The 22,505-nt window shown below is 41.9% G+C and overlaps 1 long non-coding RNA gene across 1 annotated transcript; it reads right to left on the bottom strand.

The window, feature by feature from the left end:
• Nucleotides 1-466: 466 nt before the first annotated feature.
• LOC122551970 lies at nucleotides 467-22,263 on the bottom strand. Its single transcript, XR_006312237.1, has 3 exons — nucleotides 22,171-22,263; nucleotides 2,582-2,626; nucleotides 467-653 (listed from the first exon to the last, which is right to left on the bottom strand). It is a non-coding gene; the product is annotated as an uncharacterized LOC122551970 (long non-coding RNA).
• Between the last annotated feature and the right edge of the window lie 242 nt (nucleotides 22,264-22,505).

Genomic DNA, 22,505 nt, shown 5'->3' with positions numbered 1-22,505 from the left:
CATCTTCCCTCGCTCACTATCACCCAACCAACCCAGACATCACTAACCCTACATGTGCTCAGCGCCACCTACCCGCTCACTCTGGACACCTCCCCAGCTGGACCAACAGCTGTCCAGTCCACTTTAGCTCCATTAATACTTGCCTCTCTCTCATTCCGGGAGGAAAGCAGCCCCAACAGGGCCGAAAGCTGGGAGATGGCCAAAAGCTAGTGGAGATTCAGTCCCTCACTCCTTATTTGGATAGCATCCTGTTCTGACCACCCTGAGTGGCTGACTATTTTCAAGCACAGCACTGTTATTGGAGGCGGCCCTTAACTTACTGAGCCAGATCTCCCTGAGTGAAGGCTACCATTCTCAACTTGATTGAGGCCTGATGACTACCAAGGGAATCTTCCTTCCTTTGTGTCTGTGCTAAATGACAGGATAAAACAGAAACAATATGAGCCTTGTATCTGGCTGAGGGATTAATGTGCAACTTTAATTTGAGCCATTCAAAAAAGCAAATGAGATGGTGAAGCTGTTCCTCTTCTGCTCTGTGACAGCCTCTCTCTCAGATGATTCCAGTCCAGCCCTTTGTTCACACTCCCAACAGCATGGTTGTGTGACCTTTCTCTGAGAACTTCATGGACTCCTGCACCTCCCAAAAGAACAGTCTGTTTTTGTGTTAAGAATACACAGAAGTTCAAATGAAAAGAAATGATGCGTACAAGCACTGAAAATTTCATTAAAAACAAATCATGCTGAAAATGCACAACAGGTCAGCCAGCAAGTAAAAAGAGATTATAAAAAAGTTCTGTAATGTTTCAGATTGCTGATAAAAGACACTTCTTATTGAAGGTTTCCATTTGCACTCATCAATATAATTTACAAGAGATAGTAGTGTAAAAGGAAAACAACATTATAAAAAATACTGTATGAGTATCAAATACTGATTAATTGCAAATTAATTATGAATAGTAGAGCTCAAAAAGACATTCTGCCTATCACACAAATTAATAACATGGTGTATTCATTTCAGCACCTGCATAGTGCCAGACAGGCAGATCATATCAGACAATGCATCCATCACGAGCTGTACTCTACGTGCAGCGTTACCTGTCACTTACTGTGTGAGAAATATGCTGGTATATGAAATATTAATTATTAGGTTACAGTGCATTGTATTTTCCTACATATTGCATCTTGCCTTTTATAAGACAACATATTCTTAATTTATCAGAAACAATATCACAGGATATTGTGTCTCCAACACTCCCACCCACTTCAGAGTGACTTATACTGAGCTTCATGCTGTTTTAGAGTGTTATAAAAGGCATCTAATGACCTTCCATTTCCCACCTTGTTGCTTCAGTTAATGGTGTTTCTTAAACATGCACAGCTGGCCAGTATTCAGTAACCAAAGGGAGCCTCCCCAGTAGTGCTATTTAAAGGGATCACCATTCAACTTGCAGGTTACTTGGCTTTCACTGTCTATTAAGTGTTGAGAATGCTGCTCAGAAAGTGATATCTGACAAGATCAGCTCCATCTGGTGTGAACACCTTGCTTTTGGATATCTCCAGGATATCTTGCAGCATGGTTTATTCTGAAAGAAAGTATTAGTTACAAAAAGTTTGCATTAGCAGCAAAACCCAAGTAGTTTCTGTCTTTGATTATTTTGTCTTTCCCAGGCCATGATGTCTGAGGCAGGAGGACCATGCCACTGAATTCCCACTACTCCATCACTAACAGAATAGTCTGCATTTTCACCAATCCTTTAGCTATCAGACTGCTCAAGTCTTAAGGAATATTTGTCCATCACCAAGCTGATGGCTCACCTTGAAAGCCAACCACATGTGGCTAACACTTCATATGAGAGCCATGTTGCCATGACGAATGGCATCAGCTACAGCAATGGCTCCATTGCCCGGACTGTTGTGGAGCTACAGCTGCCAGCACTCACCAAAGTGGGCTTCCTTGTGTTCGGTCAATTTTCCTAAAATTCAACAGAAGATCACAGGCCATCAGACCATAAGATACAGGAGCAGAATTAGGCTATTCGATCCATCGAGTCTGCACCACAAATCGGTCATGGCTGATATATCTCTCAACCCTATTCACCTACCTTCCCCCCGTAATCCCCTTAATTAATCAAAACTATTCAAAAAATTAGGGTTCGCATGTACCCCAAGAAATAGTGCATTCTGTCCTCCAGGGTTTCTGCAATTCTCCTGCAAAGTTTCAGTAGTATTATGAGGATCTCTTTGTTTACTTTCATTGTTCAAACCCCGCTGCTGTATTCTTCATTTTTATGATTTATTTTGCATGTTTCCACAACACATTTTGCACTTGATTGCTAATTAATTTTCTGTGAAATGTCTACCTATTTATGGCTTATTTTTGCTTCGAGTCTATTCTTCCCTTTGTTATGCTGTGTTGCTAGGTTGAACACCAATAACAGTGAAACAATAGAACATATGGAGAAAGCTACATTAAGCAGATTACAATGCAAACAATGCAGACATGTGTCTCTACTTCACAGAATGTGCTCCAAATAATTGTGTCCAAGATTTACAATTGGAGCATTTACAATTGGATGCTTACGGATAGTTTTCCTGCAAGCAGAAGAGGACAGTAGCCTTGTATTGTCTGCAGAGAGAGAGAAAGAAAGATGGATTTGTAATCATATATTGTCTCTGACAACCTCATGGCACCCCAAAGTGATTTACACAAAAACAAAGAAGTCTTGAAGTGTACTCACTGTTGAACTGGAGGAAATGTGATAGACAGGCTTGGATATAGCAAAGTGCCCCAAACATAAATGTAAAGGCACAGCTCATTGTGTTTTAATGGTTATTGATCAACTTACAAGGGTGGCATGATGGCTCAGCGGTTAACACTGCTGCTTGACAGCACCAGGGACCCAGGTTTGATTCCAGCCTTATGTGACTGTCTGTGTGGAGTTTGCACATTCTCCTCATGTCTGCATTGGTTTCCTCCTACAGTCCAAAGACGTGCAGGTTAGGTCGATTGGCCATGGGAAATGCAAGGTAACAGGGACAGGATGGAGGGCTGAGCCTGAATGGGATGGTCGGTGCAGACCTGATAGATCATATGGCCTCTTTCTGCACGAGAGGGATTGTATGATACATTGCCGACAACTTTGGCAGAACCATCTGTCGTTACTTTGGAATGATGTGGAGTCCTTTAATCCAACTGAGAAGACAAACAGGCCTTGGTTTAAAGTCGCATCTGAAAGATTTCATCTCTGACAGTACAGCACTGGAGTGTTAGCCTGAATTTTGAGACGGATAAGGTTGTTGCCTGTGTACCCTCTATTTCTCTTTGCTGCACACTCACTGGGAAGCCATTGACTCACCAATCGACATGCTGTGTACAGCTGGCACCTTCAGGAACTGTTGCCAAGCTCACACCTCAGAGGTTTACAAGAGAGCAGGGAAAGTTAGAGGGAACATTGCCTAAACCCCACTTCACTGAAGCATAAAAAGCTATTTCAGATCACCTTCCCTATGAGGAGAGTTGATAGAATGGACATGGTGCCTGTGCATATTTAACACCGCACACTTGACTTGCTAAACAAAAATTGATAAAAGTGATGCCAGGAAGTCAACCATGCACATATATGAGTCAGAATTTGATGCTAAAGCTCACTGTCTCTGATTGGGAGCAAATTGTTTTTATTATTTTGTTTAAATCCTTGAACACTCTGGTGCAGTATGAGAAAATCAGATTGCATTTACACATTGTAGAACATGGAACATTATTGTACTAATGACACACCAGTTTTTGGAATAGGCAATTTTCATTGGCTTTTTATTATAATTTACTATGTGCGAAGCTATTGTCAAATTGCAGTATTAACTAAAGCATTCTAGTTTAACTGAAGTAACCAAATTGTTTTTCACAGTTGAACTCCACCGTATTATGTAAAAATATTTTGCAAAATGAGAAACAAATACTGCATATGAAAACAGCACACCATTATTTTGTTGCATAACATCCACACAAATCAAACCATAATCTTATTCCCGAAGCATTTGTCGGACAATTATGGAGATTCATATTCTTTTACACAATGGTGTGATGATCACCTGTAACAAGGCTATTTGTCATTAAACATTTTAAGCAAAACAAGAGCCATGCAGGTGTGACTGCAAAAGTGGGTCAAGGAAAATGCCGGGCCTGGACTGGCAACCAGGCTGTACCCTCTATCTTTTTTCACCTCTCCCCATCTCACTACCCTGCCCCCTACTCCCTTTATCTGCAGCTCCCCTTACATCCACCCCCAGTCCTGAAGAAGGGTTACACCTGAAACGTTGACTTCTCCAACTCCTGATGCTGTCTGGCTTGCTGTGTTCTACCTTGGATTCCAGCATCCGCAGTTTTCTTTCTTTAAGAAAGGTTGGGTTAGCATTGGATGTTTAACACAAGACAAAACAAGACCAAAGAATGCACTATATAATCAACTGGTTTGAAATGTCAGTTTATTTTACTTGGTTTGTGCTGACCTTGGCACTGTTGGATTTATTTAACTGACAATTCTTAACAAAGTACATGGTTAATTTTAACATCACAGAAGTACTTGAAAATTCATTAAAGAGGCATTATTTAACTGTCAATCACATAGTGTGCACCAGGTTAACAAGTGGAAATCTCTCAGTAATCTATTCACAATCATTTGTTTGGCTTCTAAACATTGTCTGTTCTATAAGCAATTCTATAATTTATCCACATTCAATACCCATCAAAAATGCATTACTGTAGGGAAAGAGCATGCAAATTGGATGAATGAATGGTGGGGTGTATTTCTGACTTCTGGCAGTGGCCAGCCTATGCATGGTGCAATAGCATTTTCCTCAGGCTACAGGGGCATATGAGTGGAGTTGACACAGAGCAAGACGAGCTGCTGGAAGAGGGAAGGGGGCGGAGGAGTTCTCCCAGCAGGAGGCCAAGTTCACAAAAAATAATCAGTGAGAAATTGTGCCACCTGAGACTCAGCGAGACAGAGTGGGTCAGACATAACTGCTTCAGGAACTCTGTGCTCACTGAAGTCCACCACATGCTGTAGTCACAACCACAACCTCAAATCAAAGCAATGGCTGAATTATCAACGGCTGATGGGGTGGGGAAGTGTACATGGCAATAACATTTCACACACCTGGGTCTTCTAAGGCAGACATGTGGTAATCATAATGTATGTGCTACAGGGGAAATAATGGCCTAGTGGTATTTTCGCTAGACAATTAATCCACAAAGGAAAAAGTGAGGACTGCAGATGCTGGAGACCAGAGTTGAAAAATGTGGTGCTGGAAAAACACAGCAGGCCAGGCAGCATCCAAGGAGCAGGAGAATCAACGTTTCGGGCATAAGCCCTTCTTCAGGAATTAATCCACAAACTCAGCTAATGTTCTGAGGACCTGAGTTCAAATCCTGCCGTGGTAGAATTTGAATTTAATAAACAATATGAAATGAAGAGTCTGATGATGACCATGACATGATTGTTGATTTTTAAAAAAATCAGCTGGTTCACTAGGAAAGGAAAACTGTTATCTTTACATGATCTGGCCTTCGTGTGACTGCAGACCCACAGCAATGTGGTTGGCTCTTATCTGTCCTCTAGGAAATTAGGGATGGACAATAAATGCTGGCCTAGCCAGAGATGCCTATATCCTGTGAGTGAATTTTTAAAATCATAGGATTACGTAGGATATCCAACAGGGGCACAGGCCTAACTAGTCCAAGCTAGATTTTACTTACCATTTGAAGCCTTTCCCATATTGTTTCATTTAAATTTATCATTGTAACCATCAATTTGCTTTCACCTCAATGCTTGTTGAACTTGCTCCTAAATTGACCCAAACTATTTGCTTCAACTGTTCCCTTGGATAGTGAGTAGCACTTACAGTTTACCATCCACTGTTGCTTAAGAGAGACCATTGAACATGGGAACAGAAGAACAGGAAGAGGTAATTCTGCCCCTCAAGCGTGCTCTATCATTGTTCATTGTGATTTTGGGTGATTTTAATAGAAGTGAAAGAACTGCAGATGTTCTGAGGAAGGGTCACTCGACCTGAAATGTTAACTTTGATTTCTCTCCACAGATGCTGCCAGACCTGCTAAACTTTCCCAGTAATTTCTATTTTTGAGTGATCTTAATTCCACAAATCTGTCATTGCCCCACATCCCTTAATACTTTTAACACAAATCTATTGAAAATCTATTAATCTCATATTTGGTATTAACAATTCATTGAGCAACTTGCAGAAGGGAGTTCCAAACTTCTACCACCACTTTATATCTGGAAGTGTCTCAGTTCTGAGAAGTCTGGCTCCAATTTTCAGAATATTCCACAACTAGGTGAAAAGCTGTATCTCTGTCTATTTTCATATCCCCTCAGTACCTTGAAGATTTCATTCAAATAATCCTTTAACCTTCTAAATTCTGAGGCATTGAACTCTAATTTGGGTCGTACAAAGTTAAAAATTCTGGACATATTCGGGAGGTCTGGCAGCAACTGTGAATAGAGAAACAGAATTGTTGGGTAGTATTTAACTGTGTGCATCAAAGAAAGATGGAGTTTCTTCTTCATCATTGTTCTTTTACTACTGTTACTACATGAGGTAAACACTCCTGCTTAATTTAAAGCAACACAGAAAGGATTTATCCCGTGCAGTAATCTGTGAAAATTCGAGAGGCCAAGAATTATTTAAAGTAAAAATTAAACAACCTTATTTCTTAAAATATAACAGAGAAAGATTAGTTAACAACTATGTACAAGTCCTTCCTCTAACCTATCTTTTACCTTCCCTTCTATAATACTAGTCTGATAAAACGTCCGATTAAGATTTACAAAACAAAACTTCTTATTGCAAAACCAGGCAGCTTTTGATTCTTCTCTGTACAGTATTCCTGTCTTCTTTTCTTCTTCTTGGGGATTCTACTTCACAGTTACTGATCGATAGAGATACCTTTAAGAGAGCTATTTTTCTGTGCAGTATGCAGATGTTGTTGGCCTGGCTGTTCTCCTCCCAACTGTTCAATTTTCCTCCCAGATCATTGGATTGTGTACATTGGTTTTGGAGATTGTCAATATACTAAATTCAAACTTGATTGGAGTTTTTTTTTGAGAGCATAATTTAAACCAATTGGCTGAATTTGAATCTGTTTTTGTCTCTAGGCAGCCAGCTACCCTAGCTACCCCAGTAGCTGGAACACGTTACATTGTATCTTATTGAGAACACTTGGTGCTGTCACTGCTAGCTTTTAACTGTCTTAAAGGTACAGTACATCCACATCTTCATAACACTACAGTCTGGCCAGATTGCAGTTCTTAAGTATTTGCAAGGAAAGAGTGGCATTGTCAGTATTATTGTGAGCTAAGTCAAGGAAAGCAATTCTTACACCATCTGCAGCTTGTAAATCAGCAGAGATTGTAAGATGGAGGTAAAGTATGATGTCAGATAGCCCTACCGCTGATCTCAAGCTTAATGAATGCGGATCCATTGAAGATCACCAATGAAACCTTCGTTAGGGTTAGAACATGCAGTTGTGCGCACTCTGACGGGGAGATTCTGATCTCTTTAGTTATGAGAAAGTTAGTCCTGCAATGGCAGAGTGGTGAGGAATGTGTCTGAGAGAACAATGTGTTTGGTAATGTGGCTGTCATGGCTCAATAGCAAGCAGTGTGTTTAAATTATGAGATTATCATGACCATGATCAACTGACATTTTGAACTTTTAATTGCAACAGGTGCTATTTAAAAAGCAGACTGAAATGGCCAAAAGATAATTGCAGATGTATATCCAGTGGCTGTTTGGTGAGCAATTCTAGAATGTCATACCTGAAGGTATCAAAGAGGCTTCAAAGTGAGGAATGCACTAAAAACTGAACTGTAATTTCCTGTGACTGAACAAGACAGGAAAAAAGAGAGTAGTTTGTGGAAGAGACACGTTTGTATTTCTCTCTTTCATTGATACATTAACTGCAATGCTATTTGTTAATTAGCATGACTGCATGCAGCCAAATGTAAATATGCTGTTGAATGGCTGCATTCCTTATTAGGAGATTCAAGTTTCTGCAAGGTCAACTGCATTTCAAAACAGTTCAAGCTCACATGTACAGCCTGTTTGTGCTTCTTAGAGGCACAGCCTGGCTTGATTAGATTAGATGCTGCAACTGCTTGTAGGAGAGAGACTGATAGAACAGGAGGAAGAGTGAATTATGGTGCGATGAAAGAGAGAGTGAGTGAGAGGGAGCTCCAAGTTCTCTGAAGCTGCACTAAATGTCTTTAGTTGAAGGTTAACTTGGGAGTGTGAGTTTCAGCCATGGTGTCTGTGGGCCAGTGGCTGAGGACTCTCTTGTGTTGTCTGCTGGAAGCTTGTTAGCAAGCCAGTTCAAAACTAAAGGGTAAAAATCAAGAATCTCAAAATTGACTGCTCAACTAACACAACAATTCAACTACTTGCTCAGAATTGATTGCTCAGAAATCAATGTTTCAGTGTCTTCCTGTCATGAACAACCCTGAGATGGATCTGTATCTCTTTTAACTTTTATCTTCTTTCTCATTTCTAAGCTGTGCATATGTGTGTTGAGTTATCATTCCTACTTATATCAGGAGCCACCTGTATTCACTAATAAACTCACTTTGTCGCCAACTTAGGAAAGCCTCATTAAAATAGCTTCTTTTTGTGCCTAAACACCTTTGGCCCACACAAGATTTTAAAATTAATCTTGTGGTAACCAACTATGATGGTCGGTAAATAAAGAGGAGTCAGTTCCTACCATTTAATCCAGGATGGGGTTTAAGATTAGATTACCTACAGAATGGAAACAGGCCATTTGGCCCAACAAGTCCATACTGACCCTCCAAACATTAACCCACCCAGAGCTATTCCCCTACCCTATATTAACCTCTGACTAATGCACCTAACACTATGGGCAATTTAGCATGACCAATTCACCTGACCTGCACATCTTTGGATTGTGGGAGGTAACCGGAGAACCCGGAGGAAACCCACACAGACATGGGGAGATGTGCAAACTCCCGCAAAGTCACCCAAGGCTGGGATCAAACCCGGGTCCCTGGCACTGTGAGGCAGCAGTGCTAAACCATTGAGCCACCATGATGCCCTTAAGTAAGTTAACAGTTTAAGGTATACCATCCAGAGCCATAACACATTAAGGAACCTTAATGGGGAGTGGTCATAAGAAGGTATAGATGTGAGGCTTGCAGCATTGCTAAATATTTGGGGATGAATAAGCCAGAGATGTTGATTATTATTATACAGGATATGTTAGATTCCAGAGTGAAACTAGCTTGATAGGTTATTTGCAATTAATTTACTGTGGCAGATTAGTTATTGAACATTTTCACACAAGGCTGGCAATGTACTTTTAACAAATGAACATCAAAGTTCATTACACACATGAACTGAGGAAAAAACAATTTTACATTATATAACAACTAATTGAAAGAATCTTGTTACAAAGGTCAGAAATGAAGCTTTACTCCCAAGAAAAACTTTACAGATACACAAACCGAAATGAAAGCTCACCCTGTAGTCACTTTATAGTTGCCTGTTCAAGGAACAAGTTGGCATGGCTGTACTTGGTTTCTTTTTGACAACCCTCTGAACTCACTTAATGCTATCTTCTTTAGTTTACGGCGCTTCATGAGATCTTAAACAAATTGCAAACATAGCTTCGTTACTCTTTAACATGTATTCCTTAATCTCGTGTATTGAACGGGATACCTTCCTTCCTGACACCATTAAATTTTCTGTTTCTGAAGCTTTTCTCTTACTAACTTCTAAACCACTCATATGTTCTTTTCTCCTGCCCTTGATACTGTAGAGATTGTTAAGCTACACACCTGATGTTATTGACCTTATCTCTCTGAGTGACCTGTTTCTTTTAGAAATAATTCTGCACGCTCATTGACCTTATGGATGGTTCTGCTTTTTGACAACTTACTTTTGTCTCTGTCTGCCTGTGCCATTGGATGCCTTGTTGCTAGGCAACAGCACATTTTGTTTTTCTTTGTTCTGTTCTTACTTTCTAAAGTATTTTTATCTGTAGGGTTTTCTGAAACCTCATTTAAACGCACGAAAACACATTTCCAGACAATGCAGAGCCACCCACAGAGATAATCTAAATTGAAACTAATACTATCTTCTTCCCATATTAACACATCAAAAATGGAAGTGGAAATCAAGCTACGCATGGTTCTGTCTATTTTAGAATCCAAGCTTCGAAATGATAATAATATATCAGGAACCTTTATCACAGCGTGAGCATGATTAAAAAAGATGGGTGAGTGATGGAGCTGTGGTGCATTCACCAAATATCATTTGAGGCTAATGGTTCAGTTGATGCAATAGGCATTTGAAAATATATTCACTGACCATGATGTCTCATATGAACATGTTGAGCTTTCTGTAAGGGTGAGTGTGTGTGTGTCCCTCTCTAAATATCCCTTCAAGAAGTACATGCAGATTATACTTGTTTAACTGTTTTGAGGTGCAGCTAACATTGCATGAACAAAGATACTCTACTAAGGAATGAAGCCACTCAACAGCACATTTGTCCTTGGCTGCATGCAATAATCGTTAATTAACAGACAACATTCAGACTACGTCATCAAAGGCAATGAGCATATTACAATCATTGTGCCTATTTTACTAATATCCAATTTAGCACCCAAAGACAAATGTATTTACTTCTCCCAAGTCATAAACCTATATTAAAAAGTCTACAGAAAAGAGCAAGGTTTCTTGTGGTGCAGTGGAGTGTCTCTGGGTTGGAGGCCTTGGTTCAAGTCCACCCACCTCCGGGGTGCAGCATAACATGCATTTAAAGGCAGCATAAGGTTTTTCTCACTTCACCCAAACTCCCTTCTCCGTTCTCCCTCAGACATCAAGCCGACTGATACTCAACACGTTTCACTGCATTATACATGGTTATTTCACAGCAAATGAAAAGTTATTTCAAACAAGTGTCAAAGGTTATGTAAAAATGTTAACTTAACTTGAGTATTAGGGCAGCAATGTGTCTCCTGAGCATGTCTAAGTACAACTGATGAGGTGAATTACTGAAAGGGAGACAAGAAAATTTTGTATCGGTGATAGTACAGTATAACACAATGTGATAGATTTGAGACTAAATTTAAAATACCTCCAATTGGTTCATTTAACCCACTAGGAATTGTCCTGTTTTCTTCTTGGCATTTCCTCAGGATCAGTGGTGACTTACTTCCATTCCATTCAATGGTTTGGTAGATGGCTGATAATATCAATGTGTGAGTTGCAGACTCTGTCACATGTGGAGCTTGCTCTTTGAGAGTGGCGTAGTTGAGTTTTTGTTGGCGTTTTGCACTTTCTCTAATGTTTCAGCTTCAACTCTGCATGCTCCTAGCAATGTCTTTTTACATTCTAGGTCTTCCCAAGTGTATCTTTTTCATACCATGGTTGACACCATTACCACTACATGGAAATCGATTGTCAACTTGTCTGATTACACCCTTCAACCAGACAAAATCGAAGCTCTCAGCCGAGGGCTCAATTTCTACCCCACAACCAAAATGGTCCCCATTGGTCTCACAGCCAACACAGAGGAAATCATCAGATGAATGAGGCTCGAGGAATTTTTCCACAAACCCCAAGATGTCAGCAGCAAGCCCAATGAGACAACCAACAAACTGGAACAGTCAACAGAGAGACCAATGGTTCTGCGACCAAAGAAGAAAGAGTCGAATTGGACCCCTCCAGAAGGCCGCTGTCCTGGGCTCGACATGTATGCTCAAGCTCTCAGGAGATGGATTAACACCAGAGTCATCAACCGTGCTTACAAGGTAGCGCAGAATGTTACTCAAGCACAATGCAATGCCATCAATGCTCTCAAAACCAATCACAACATCATTATCAAACCAGTGGGAACCATTGTTATACAGAATAGAATGGACTACTGCAAAGAAGCATACCGACAACTGAACAACCCAGGAACACTACTAAGAGCTACCTGCCTATCCAACCAAAGAACACACCCATCAAGTCAACAGACAGATCAACACCTTTGATCCAGACCTTCAGAGTATCCTATGTGCTCTCCTCCTGTGTACTTCTCTCATAGAGAGACATCTACTGCCTTCTAAAGATACACAAAGCCAACACACCTGGATGTCCCATCGTATCAGGAATCAGGACCCTGTATGAGAACATCTCTGGCTATGTTGAGGGCATCTTTAAGCCTATTGTATAGGGGACCCCCCAGTTTCTATCGTGACACAATGGATTTCTTACAGAAACTCAACACCATGGGACAGTTGAACAGGAACATTCCTCTTCACAACAGACGTTTTAGCACTCTACACCAGCATACCCCACAGCGATGGCATCACTGACCGAGCCTCAGTACTCAATATCAAAAAGTGCCAATCTCCAGACACCATCCTACAACTCATCTGCTTCATCCTCTTCACCTTTGACAACCAGTTCTTTATCCAGATACATGGAACAGCCATAGGGACCAAATTTGCACCTCACTATGCCAGCATTTTCATGCACAAGGTCAAGCAAGACTTCTTTGCTGTGCAGGACCTCCAACCAATGTTATACACCAGATGCATTGACAACATTTTCTTGTTCTGTACTCATGGCGAGGAATCACTGAAATGACTACATAACGATATCAACAGGTTTCATCCCACCATCAGACTTACCATGGACTATTTTTCAAAATCACCACGCAACCCTGCCATGGCAACCACTGCAAGACATGTCAGCTCATCAACATGGATACTACCATCGCCCATGGGAACACTACCCACCATGTACACAGCAGATACTCATGTGACTCAATCAATGCTGTCTACCTCATACGCTGCAGGTAAGGATGCTCGGAGGCATGGGATATTGCCGAGACCATGCAGACGCTACGACAATAGATGAATGGACACTGTGCAACAATCACCATAGACTTTATATACAATAGACTTTATATTATCCAGCACTTCATTCGCACCACTTGTATGATCTTTTGATCTCTCTGCCCTTGATTACTCTGCCATTCTGTGTCTGTGTGCTGTTCTCTCTCACTTCACCTGACGAAGAAGCAATGCTCTGAAAGCTATTGGACTATAACCTGGTGTCGTGTGACTTCTGACTTTGTCCACCCTGAGCCAACACTGGCACTTCCACATCATTCTTCGCTTTGGTCAGTCAAAAGTCAGAGTCTCTGATGAATCAGCTGGGATATTTGACTTTGGTAGCTCAGTGGTTAATATTGCTGCCTTACAGTGCCAGGGATCTGGGCTTGATTCCACCCTGTGTGCAGTTTGCATATTCTCTCTGTGCCTGCATGGGCTTCCTCTGGGTGCAGAGGTTTCCTTCCACAGTCTAAAGATGCATCGGTTAGGTGGATTGGTCATGTTAAAATCTCTTTAGTGTCCAGAGATGTGCAGGCTAGGTGGATCAGCCATGGGAAATTCCTGGGATAGGGTGGGTCTGAATGGCGATGTGAACTTGATGGGCCAAATAGTCTGCTTCCACACTGTAGGGATTCTATGATTCTTAAGGGATATTTTTAGGACATCCCAAAAGTGCTTCCATTGCCATGCTGCCATGACTGACATCCGAGTAGAGCATGAGGAGTGTGGAGTCAGGGATATGAATTATGTGTTCAAGCCAGTGAAGTAGTTTCTGAGTAATTGACACCTCACTGCAGGGCACATTGCAGTTGGCCACCTTGCTTGCCCTGCATTTGAAGGGTCTTGGAAAGACTTTGATGAGTCTACTCTAGGAAGCCTAAGTCTTTGAAGCACATAAGAGTGTGGAAGTCACTGCTGCCCGGTACATCATGATCACAGCCTCAGGTTTGACACCCTGATTCTTAAATATGCTTTTCCAAGTCATATCATACTCGCCTTATCCACAAAATGGTGACATTGAAAATGGATAATATAGATATCTATTTAATATTAGAGTGAAGTATAAATCACATGAGTTACACCAGTTGACTCACTCTCTTTAGCACGATGAAAATTTGTCTAAAAAAAATTCTGGTTTCAGAAATGTAATGAATGGAGTGTCATTTTAAAATTTGTTTTCTTGGCATAATCAAAGTAGAAGAAAAATGCAATATGGTCAACTTATAGTCTGTCCTAATGAAGGGTCCTGCCCAAAACATCAACTCTCCTGCTCCTCGGATGCTGCCTGACCTGCTGTGCTTTTTCCCTGGTGCCACACTTTATCAATTCAGAGAAGTCTGCATATATTTGAAGTAATCTAAAATCCAATGTTTCTTCTATCTTATAGAGAGCACATGCTTATCTTTATCAGCCAGCTACATCAGGAAAATGGCATTATTCATTTATAGTAACACTTGTAATAATTATTATGCTTACAACATGCTAAATTTGTCAGCTACTTTGGCCAGCTTAGTAGGTTTAACAAGAAATTTGTGCCGAATATATTGATTTTTATGCATGGAAAGCACCAATGAATGCACACCCTTTAACTACTTCATTTGTGAAATTGACCCTTTGTCTTGGGAATTGAATTCCAGCTGAGAATGAAACAAGTTCCAATAAGATTCCCCTTCATTTCAAGTAATCTAAACAAAGCTGTGAAGGTTTGGAAGAGAGGAAAACTTATTTCAAACAACTGTGGACCTACAGGCTCTGGTGTAATTCTTATCCCCTGAATATTGTTTGATTTCAGACTTGAAAAGAATCCCACTGCTGACAAATACATTTCAGAAAAAAAGACATCAGTGCTGTGAAGCATTGAAACAAAATGAAATGACTTCACACTGGTTCATTGGTGTACAGTAAAAAACTACTATGGTTTAGATTCCTAGCTGTTTAAAGGGCCATTTTCTCATATGCTTTCAATTGACAATTGTCTGGAACGCTGTTTCTGAATGAGCACGTATGTAAATATCTTCTGCATACTTGAACTGAATGACTGAGGTTAGACTGATTTTGGTTTTTGGACTGAAGGCAGCATGAGTTGAAGAGTTTCCCATCAGTCCTATCTCAATCACTACGGTGTGTGAGTAATTTGCTGTACAAAAAAGGTTTAGACTTGCATTGAGGAAAATGGAGATGCGTTGAAACAATATTGTTTGATTCATGTACTGAGTTAGGATCCTGTTGCTGGGAATAATGGCTTAAATATCACCACTGAGTCTGCTCATGGTGGTGACAAATTTCAGAATTCAAGCAAATCTGAGCAGTTTACTTCATAAACCTTCATGTTTGACAGAGTCAAAAACTTATTGAGATTAAAAAAGGGCTACACACAGTTCCTTTGTCCTGGAGAAGGGTTATGCCTGAAACATCGACTCTCTTGCTCCTCAGATGCTTCCTGGCCTGCTGTGCTTTTCCAGTGCCACACTTCATCAACTTTGTAATACTCTTTGTATTTTTTTTGAATTTACCACATAGTAAAGATCATGTTTCTGATTTATCTTGGTTGGCAAAAACTGCCCTGTCATTCTGGAAAGATTTCCTTGGCCACTGGGCGGAGTGGGAATTCAGGAGGATCCTAGCAAAGATCTTGCTTTGGAAAACAGCAGGGAAACTCCTCTGGAGCTACTGCATTCAGAGACATCTCCCTTCTTCCATACAAGTCACATTCACAGCTTTCCTAGGATCTCTTGGCTTGCATTCTTTCTTCTGGATGAGTGGTATGAGATCATGCATTTGTGTCAGGAGTATGTCTGCACTTTGTTTCTGAATTTTGGCAGAGATTGCACCAGCTGCAGGACGTTTTAGCTGTTGATTGGACGAGAGTGGTGCCGAAACTGAAGTGGATGGGGTAATGAGGAGTTAAGGTTTTTCAAGACAAAGACATTGTCTTTGTTGAGGAGCTCTTAAAAACGTCCTCTCCATTGAGCACAAACTGTCTTTCTGTCCTTGATGAGCTCCCTCTATATTTTATTGTCAGTGCTGTGGAATCCTTGAATGGTTGGGCTATTGATCATCTTGATAACGCAGAAGACCATAAGACCATAAGACATAGGAGCGGAAGTAAGGTCATTCGGCCCATCAAGTCCACTCCGGCATTCAGTCATGGCTGATGGGCATTTCAACTCCACTTACCCGCATTCTCCCCATAGCCCTTAATTCCTTGTGACATCAAGAATTTATCAATTTCTGCCTTGAAGACATTTAGCGTCCCAGCCTCCACTGCACTCTGCGGCAATGAATTCCACAGGCCCACCACTCTCTGGCTGAAGAAATGTCTCCGCATTTCTGTTCTGAATTTACCCCCTCTAATTCTAAGGCTGTGTCCACGGGTCCTAGTCTCCTCGCCTAACGGAAACAATTTCCTAGCGTCCACCCTCTCCAAGCCATGTATTATCTTGTAAGTTTCTATTAGATCTCCCCTTAATCTTCTAAACTCCAATGAATACAATCCCAGGATCCTCAGCCGTTCCTCCTATGTTAGACCTACCATTCCAGGGATCATCCGTGTGAATCTCCGCTGGACACGCTCCAGTGCCAGTATGTCCTTCCTGAGGTGTGGGGACCAAAACTGGACACAGTACTCCAAATGGGGCCTAACCAGAGCTTTATAAAGTCTCAGTAGCACAACGGTGCTTTTATATTCTAACCCGCTTGAGATAATTGACAACATTGCATTTGCTTTCTTAATCACGGACTCAACCTGCATGTTTACCTTTAGAGAATCCTCAACTAGCACTGCCAGATCCCTTTGTACTTTGGCTTTACGAAGAAACTGTGAAGTCCTCCTGTTGATTCAGTTTAATGGTGAAATTCTTGAAAAAGTGAATCATTTGCTGTATGGTGGTGCCTCCTGTTGATGAAGGCAGACGATAGACAGTGAGACGTGTCGTTGTCATGAAGTGCCAACTCAGCCTTCAGCTCAAGTCCTGGATCTCAAACCACAGAGTGAAATCTTGCTTTGTTGGGCAGCAATGATTCCCGTGTTCCTCTACCCTTTGAAGACTTGGACAACTTAGAGCAGGCACCTCAAAGGCCTAGAGAAGTACCATCGGTGGTACCTTTGCAAGATCTAGTGGCAGGAAAGATGGTCCAGCAGCAGTATCGCTTGGTGAGCCAGTACAACACTGAGGTGGTCTCAGAACCAGCTCTTCTAGATGTGATATGTCCTTCATATGCCTGACAACAGACTCCCAAAACAACTGCTCTACTCAGAACTCGATTGCAGCAGGAGACTTCCAGGTAGACAGTGGAAATGTTTTAGGGATCTTCTTACAGAATCCATGAAGGTATCAATATCCTCACAGAGGAATCTGGCTAATGATTGACCAAAAGATAAAAAGTTTATTCTGGAACATATCAAGAGACTTCATCAAGAGTACATCAAGGTGAAGTTGGTAAAGGGAGTGCATAAATCTCCAAGCACTTCATCTGCCCATCCTGTCAAGCATGTCCTGCACTGCATGTTACTGATCCTGTGGTCAGACATTGGACTTAGCAAGCATGTTGTACATCCATAATCTCCATCATTGATGGCTGTGCCTCCATTTGCACAGACTATCCAGCTCTGCAATAAGCTCTGCAAACCTCCTTCACTTTTCTCCTCTTTTAAAAAGCTCCTTAAAACTTGCCTTGTTGTCTAAGATTATCTACCCTAATACTTCCTCAAGTGACTTTGCATTAAATTTTGTTTGAGAGTGCAGTCAAGAAGCCAATATAATGTTTTCTTACGTTAAAACTAACTATATAAATGCAAGTTGTTGTTGCTGTTCCTATAGTAGATAGTTGGCTAAAATGATCAAGTTATTTTTGGGAGGGGTTCTTGCAATCAAAGAACAAAGAACAAAGATAATTTACAGCCCAGGAATAGGCCTTTCAGCCCTCCAAGCCTGAGCCGATCCAATCCACTGTCTATACCTATCGCCCAATTCCAAAGCATTTGTGTCCCTCTGCTCCCCACCTACTCATACATCTGTCCAGATGCACCTTAAATGAATCTATCGTGCCTGCCTCTACTAACTCTGCTGGCAATGCGTTCCAGGCATCTACCACCCTCTATGTAAAGTACTTGCTGTAAACGTTTCACCTCTCACCTTGAATGCGTGACCTCTCATTATTGAATCCCTCACCCTGGGAAAAAGCTTATCTCTATCTACTCTGACTATACCCTTCATGATTTTGTAGACCTCAATCAATTCCCCCCTCAATCTCCTTTTATTATAATGAAAACAATCCTAACTAACTCAACCTCTCTTCAGAGCTAGCATCTTCCATGCCAGGCAACATCCTCGTAAACCTTCTCTGCACCCTCTCCAAAGCATTCACATCCTTTTGGTAATGTGGTGACCAGAACTGTACGCACGTATTCTAAATGTGGCCGAGCCAAAGTCTTGTACAATTTTAACATGACCTGCCAGCTCTTACACTCAATCCAATGAAGGCAAGCATACCATATGCCTTCTTGACCACTCTATCCACCTGTGCAGCTACCTTCAGGGACCTGATCTCCCAGATCTCTCTGCCCATCAACTTTTCGCAAGGCTCTTCCGTTTATAGTATTGTTTGCTCCAGAATTAGACTTCCCAAAGTGCATCACCTCACATTTGCCTGGATTGAACTCCATCTGCCACTTCTCCGCCCAACTCTCCAATCTATCTATATTCTCCTTTATTCTTTGACAGTCCCCTATGCTTTCTGCTACTCCACCAATCTTTGTGTCATCTGCAAATTTACTCAGACCAACAATGCCCTCTTCCAGATCTTTTATGTTTATTACAAACAATAGCGGCCCTAGCACTGATCTCTGTGGAATAGCACTGCTCACTTTTCTCCATTTCAAGAAACTCCCTTCAACTACTGATCTCTGCCTCCTGTTGCTCAACCAGTTCTTTATCCACCGAGCAAGAACACCCTGCACACCGTATGACTTCACGTTCTCCATTAGTTTACCATGAGGAACCTTGTCAAAACCTTACCAACTTTCATGTATATGATATATACAGCCCTTCCTTCATCTATCAACTCGGTCAATTCCTCAAAGAACTCTATTAAGTTGATAAGGCACGATCTCCCCCACACAAAGCTATGTTGCCTATCATTGATAACCTCATTCTTTGCCAAATGTAAATAGATTTTATCCCTCAGTACCTTCTCCAGCAACTTTACTACCACTGGCGTCAGGCTCACTGATCTGTAGTTACCTGGAATATCCCTACTACCCTTCTTGCACAGGAGGACAAGATGAGCAGCCCTCCAGTCCTCATGTGTTTAAGGATGCTACAAAGATATCTATCAGGGCCCCAGCAATTTTCTTTCTCGCCTCCCTCAGCAACCTGGGATAGATCCCATCTGGTCCTGGAGATTTGTCCACCTAAATATCCTCTAGCCGACCCACACATCTTCCCTCCTTATGTCAACATGATCCAGAGTAAACAAACTTCTATCTCTAATCTCAGCATTCATCACCTCCCATTCCTGAGTGAACACTGATGCAAAGTAATCATTGAGAATCTCACCCATTTTCTCAGGTTTGACACACAGCCTTCCTTCCTTATCCTTTAGTGGACCAACCCTTTCTCTGGTTACACTCTTGCTTCTTATATAAGAATAAAAGGCGTTGGGATTCTCCTTAACTCTGCTCGCTAAAGTTATTTCATGACCCCTTTTAGCCCGCTTGATTCCTCGTTTAAGATTGGTTCTCTTCTCCCGATACACCTCCAAGGCCCATTTTGTTCTTAGATGCCTGGACCTTATGTACGCTTCCCTTTTCCTTTTGGCTAGTCGCATGATTTCTCCTGTCATCCACAGCTCATGAACCTTACCTTTCCTATCTTTTGTTTTCAATGGGACATGCCTATCCGGCATTATCTTTAATCTATCTTTGAAAGCTTCCCACATTCTCAAATGTGGACTTTCCTTCAAATAGCTGTGCCCAATCCACATTTCCCAGCTCCTGCCTAATTTTGATATAATTGACCTTGGCCCAGTTTAGTACACGTCCCTTAGGACCACTCTCATCTTTGTCTATGAGTATTCTAAAACTTACACAATTGTGGTCACTATTCCCAAAGAAATCCTCCACTGCAACTTCTACCACCTGGCCTGGCTCATTCACAAACACCAAGTCCAATGTGGCCCCTTCCCTTGTCAGACTATTGACATATTGGGCACTCCTTACAAAGGCTGCCTTATCTGACCTCTGACACTAAGCGCATCACAGTCAATGTTGGGAAAATTAAAATCTTCCATCACCACCACCCTGTGGCTCTACATGGTTCCATAATCTGTTTGCCTATTTGTTCTTCTACCTCATGCTCACTGTTGGGAGGCCTGTAGTACAGCCCCAACAATGTAACTGCACCCTTCTTTTTTTCAGCTCCACCCATAATGCCTCACTGCTCAAGCCCTCCATAGTGTCCTCCTTTAGCACAGCCGTGATATCATCCCTGACCAGCAATGCAACTCCTCCCCCCCTTTTACTTCCTTCCCTGTCCTGTCTGAATCATCTATATCCTCGTACATTTAGTTGCCAATCATGCCCTTCCTTCAACCAAGTCTAACTGATTGCAATAATGTCATACTCCCAGGCACCAATCCAAGCCCTAAGTTCATCTGCCTTATCCACTATACCCCTTGCATTAAAGTATATGCACCAGGCTGCCAGTTCTTTTGCGTTAGTCTACTCTCTGCCTACTCTTCCTCTTCATAATGCTAACTTCACGATCCTTACAGTCTCTAGTTTCCACCTCACTGTCTACTTGTCTTCTCTTCTGATTCCCAGCCCCCTGCCACATTAGTTTAAAACTCCCCAACAGCAATAGCAAAAACTCCCCCAAGGACATTGGTTCCGGTCTGGTTCAGGTGTAGACCGTCCAATTTGTAATAGTCCCACCTTCCCCAGAAACTGTTCCAATATCCCACAAATCTAAACCCCTCCCTCCTACACCATCTCTCAAATCACCTGCCTATTCTTTCATTTCTAGCCTGGCTAGCACGTGGCACTGGTACAATCCTGAGATCACTACCTTTGAGGTCCTCCTCTTTAACTTCTAGCTCCCTGAATTCTGCTTTCAGGACCACACCTCGTTTTTTACTTATATCATTGATGCCTATATGCACCATGACAACTGACTGTTCACCCTCCCCTTTCAGAAATGCTCTGCAGCCGAACGGTGACATCCCCAATCCGAGCACCTGGGAGACAACATACCTTCCAAGAATCTCGTTTTTGGCCACAGAATCGCCTATTTACTCCCCTTACAATAGAATCCCACAATAGATGACTTTGGCCCTACAAGTCTTTTTCCCGCCTTTCTGAACAGCAGAGCCCACCACTGTGCCATGATCCTGGCAACTGCTGCCCTCCCCGGTGAGCCATCTCCCCCAACAGTATCCAAAACGGTATACCTGTTTTGGAGGGAGTTGACTGCAGGGGACACCTGCACTGCCTACCAACTCTTTCTCTGCCTTTTGGTCACCCATTCATTGTCTCCCTCAGCAATTCTAATCTGTGCGTGACCAATTCACTAAACGTGCTATCCACGACCACCTCAACATTGCGGATGCTCCACAGTGAGTCCATCCGCAGCTCCAGATGAAAAAAAGACTCTGTAAAGTAAGGTTCTTTTTTTCTTTTAGATATTTAAGTGCATTATTTGGTGTTCTTTAGTTGATATAAAGCTAAGGCTTGCAATGGCAGGGGACCTCAGACTTGTTGCATGTGGTCAAACAACAGCTGCAGCTGGACACACTTCTTGCAAGTGTAAGAGTCAGGAACGTCAGCCACGTCCCTGAGCTCCCACATCAGACAAGAGGCACATGCAACAAGTCTGAGGTCCCCTGCCATTGCAAGCCTTAGCTTTATATCAACTAAAGAACACCAAATAATGCACTTAAATATCTAAAAGAAAAAAAGAACCTTACTTTACAGAGTCTTTTTTTCATCTGGTCAGAGGAGGAGGGGGGACAGTGGTGCGGGAGGATACAAGTGTAGTATCTCAGGTTTAGCCGCTGCCAAATTACCTTCCCGGCAATCTCCTTGACTTCAACGTCACCTCCACTCTGTCTCCCTCTGCTCCCGGACAGGAAAAAGCATTGTCTTAAAAAATATTTCTGTTCCTCCAGAACCTCAACCAAAGATAGTAAACATTTGAGAAAACCACCAAGGAAATTAAAAGCAATTTCTCTGCCTTTTGGTTCTTAAACTCACCTGTGTTACTAGGACAACTGGACATAGTCTCTGGAAAGATATTCTTGTATTTGTAGGTGTTCCACATTCCAGGAAGCTCACAGAATCCTTACAGTGTGGAAACAGGCCATTCGGTCCAACAAATCCACACTGACTCTCCATAGGGCATCCCACTCAGACTCATCCACCTACCCTTTCCTTGTAACCTTGCATTTCCCATGGCTAATCCACCTAAACATGCACATCCGCTGGACACTATGGACAATTTAGCATAGTCAATCCACCTAACCCAGGTCCCTGGCACTGTGAGGCAGCAGTACTAACCACTGAGCCACCTTGCCATAACTGTTATGTAG

The sequence above is a fragment of the Chiloscyllium plagiosum genome, chromosome 7 (genome assembly GCF_004010195.1).
Source record: "Chiloscyllium plagiosum isolate BGI_BamShark_2017 chromosome 7, ASM401019v2, whole genome shotgun sequence".
NCBI classification, from domain to species: Eukaryota; Metazoa; Chordata; class Chondrichthyes; order Orectolobiformes; family Hemiscylliidae; genus Chiloscyllium; species Chiloscyllium plagiosum.
The sequence above is the reverse complement of the archived record's forward strand: the minus strand, read 5'-3'. Positions and strand labels throughout refer to the sequence as shown.